The sequence below is a fragment of the Cebus imitator genome, unplaced genomic scaffold (genome assembly GCF_001604975.1).
Source record: "Cebus imitator isolate Cc_AM_T3 unplaced genomic scaffold, Cebus_imitator-1.0 Scaffold15, whole genome shotgun sequence".
NCBI lineage: Eukaryota > Metazoa > Chordata > Mammalia > Primates > Cebidae > Cebus > Cebus imitator.
Genome location: NW_016107330.1, coordinates 1,656,400 through 1,659,725, shown reverse-complemented (window position 1 = coordinate 1,659,725; position 3,326 = coordinate 1,656,400). Strand labels below are relative to the sequence as shown.

The following is a 3,326-nucleotide window of genomic DNA, read 5'->3' as shown; positions in this document are numbered from 1 at the left end:
TGAGGCAAGAGAATCACTTGAACCCGGGAGGCAGAGGTTACGGTGAGCCGAGATCACACCACTGCACTCTAGCCTGGGCAATAAGGGCAAAACTCTGTCTCAAAAAATAAATAAATAAATAAATAATGACGGTTTCAAGAAGGTAGCAAACTTTGGGAGATGGAGATGGGAGGATCACCTAAGCCTAGGAGTTCAAGACCAGACTGGGCAACATAGTAAGACCCCATCTCTACAAAAAAAATTTTTTTAACTTAGCCAGGCATGGCAACGCACACCTGTAGTCCTGGCTACTTAGGAGGCTGAGGCAGGAGGATCACTTGAGCCCAAGAGTTCAAGACCAGCCTGGGAAACATGGCAAACCCCATCTCTACAAAAATTAGCTGGACGTGGTGGTGCAAAGCTGTGGTCCCAGCTACTTGGGGGGGCGGGTGGAGGTAGGAGGATCCCAGAGCGTGGGAGGTCAAGGCTTCAGTCAGCCAAGATTGAGCCACTGCACTCCAGCATGGGTGACAGGGTGAGACCTTATGAAAAAAAAAGAAAGAAAAGAAAACCTAGTCAGGTGTAGCAACACACACTTGCAGTCTCAGGCACTTGGGAGGCTGAGGCAGGAGGACTGCTTGAGCCCAGGAATTCATGGCTGCAGTGAGCTGTGATCATGCCACTGTATGGGTGACAGAGTAAGAGTGCATCTCCAAAAACAAAAAAGGCCGGTGCAGTGACTCATGCCTATAATCCCAGCACTTTGGGAGGCTGAGGCAGGAGGATCCCTTAAGCCCAGGAGTTCAAGACCTGCCTGGGCAACATGGCAAAACCCCACCTCTACAAAAAAAAAATCAGCTGGAGGTGGTGGTGCACACCTGTGGACCCAGCTACTTGGGGAGCTGAGGTAGGAGGATCATCTGAGCATGGGAGGTAGAGCCTGCAGTGAGTGAAGACTGAGCCACTGCACTCCAGCATGGGTGACAGGGTGAGACCTTGTCTCAAAAAGAAAAGAAAACTTAGCCAGGTGTGGTAACTTACATCTGTAGTCTTGGGTACTTGGGAGGCTGAGGAGGACGATTGCTTGAGTTCAGGAATTCGTGGCTGCAGTGAGCTGTGATACACCACTGTACTACAGCCTGGATGACAGAGCAAGAGCCCATTCCAAAAAAGAAAAGAAAAGAAACAAGCCAGGTGCAGTGACTCACACCTATAATCTCAGCACTTTGGGAGCTTGCGGCAGGAGGATCACTTGAGCAGGGCCCAGGAGTCTGAAACCAGCCTGGGAAACATGCTGAGACCCCATCTCTATAAAAAACCTAAAAAATTAGCCGGGCATGGGAGCGCATGCCTGCAGTCCCAGCTACTTAGGAGGCTGAGGCAGGAGGATCACTTGAGCCTGGGAGGTTGAGGCTGCAGTGAGCCATGATGGTGCCACTACATTCCAGCCTGGGCGACAGAGTGAGATCCTGTCTCAATTTAAAAAAAAAAAAAAAAAAAGCACAAAGTCTCTGAAAGTTATACAGCTACTAGAGTTGCAAACCCAAGATGAAAACCCTGATCTTTCCACCTTTGGAAATTCTGTAGTATCTATTCCCTAAATCGTTCTTGATGAGTTTTAAATTTTATTTTTTAGAGTTGGGGTCTTCTTCTGTCCCTCAGGCTGCAGTGCAATAGCACAATCACAGCTCACTAAAGCCTTGAACTCCTGGGATCAAGCAGTCCTCTGCCTCAGCCTCCTGTGTAGCTAGCTGGGACTACAGGCACGCATCTGTGTACCTAACCTCTTTTTTTTAGAGACGGGGGTCTCACTGTGCAGCCCAGGCTGGTCTCAAACTCCCAGGCTCGAGTGAATCTCCTGCCTCAGCCTTCCATGTAGCTGGGACTACAGGCACAACCCACTGCACATGGCCAATAAGGAGTTTAAAGAGAACTTATCTGAAAATGAAACTGCTAACATATGGGTCTTTGGCTGAACACAAGATGGACGGCTTTATAACTCACTCTTCGTCCACTGATATGACACACAGATATTATCATTAACATGAGGACAAGTGCTGAGCCACCTGCAGACCCGAAGTGTGAACTCAGTGCTCCACTACAGCCATAGCTTAGCGCCTCCCTTTCAGAGTCAGGCTATGGGGTGTCTTGTGATGATCAGATTTGGGCACAGATGGTATAAATTCTACCCCAAATGCATGCCCTTTTCTGTCACCCATTCTAGAGTGAGCGGCCCCAAATCTGAACGCTGTCTCCTAACTATAGCCTGGTGACCCTGGGCAGCTGGTTAATCTCATCAAACTTCCATTTGCTCATCAGGAGAAGGTGGAGAATCAGACCCACGCTGACAATGTTGTGGAGATCAGTGAGGTAATACGTGGAGTACCCAGTGTGTGCCTGGCACACAGAAAGGGCTCCACAAATGCCTGCCTGTTCTCTTCACCGTATTGCCACTGGGTAAAGGGAAAGGCAGGCCTGGACCTCTAAGAAACCCAAGGACATGAGAAGATAGTAAGACTGGCACCCTTGGGAGCGTTTTCTCTCACAAACTAAAACAGGATGTATGCCGAAGTCTTCTGAGCTAGCAGTCCCAGATTTTCCCCTCAAGCAAAACTTCCCTGAGCAGAACCATGGCTTCGTCACAAAATAGAGAAAAGTCATGGCCAGCCAGATGCAGTGGCTCATGGCCTATAATCCCAGCACTTTGGGAGGCTGAGGCAGGAGGATTACCTGAGGTCAGGAGTTCAAGTCCAGCCTGGCTAAGATGGTGAAATCCCATCTCTACTAAAAATACAAAAATTAGCTATGTGTGGGACTACACACCTGTAGTCCCAGCTACTCAGGAGGCTGAGGCAGGAGAATCACTTCAACCCAGGAGGCAGAGGTTGCAGTGTGCCAAGATCACACCACTGCCCTCCAGCCTGGGCGACAGAGCAAGACTCTGTCTCAAAAAAATAAAAATGAACTGGACCCCTTCCTGACAAATTAACTCCAGATGGATTAAAGACTTAAATATAAGACCTAACACCATAAAAACCCTAGAAGAAAACCTAGGCAAAATCATTCAGGACATAGGCATAGGCAAGGACTTCATGACCAAAACACCAAAAGCATTGGCAACAAAAGCCAAAATAGACAAATGGGACCTAATTAAACTCCAGAGCTTCTGCACAGCAAAGGAAACAATCTAATTAGAGTGAACTGGCAATCAAGAGAACAGGAACAAGGCCGGGCGCGGTGGGTCAAGCCTGTAATCCCAGCACTTTGGGAGGCCGAGGCGGGTAGATCACGAGGTCAAGAGATCGAGACCATCCTGGTCAACATGGTGAAACCCCGTCTCTACTAAA

General features: G+C 48.7%; 1 pseudogene; it reads left to right on the top strand.

The window, feature by feature from the left end:
• The window catches only part of LOC108285690, a 5,222-nt pseudogene extending 2,663 nt beyond the window's left edge, over positions 1-2,559 (top strand).
• Positions 2,560-3,326: the final 767 nt, after the last annotated feature.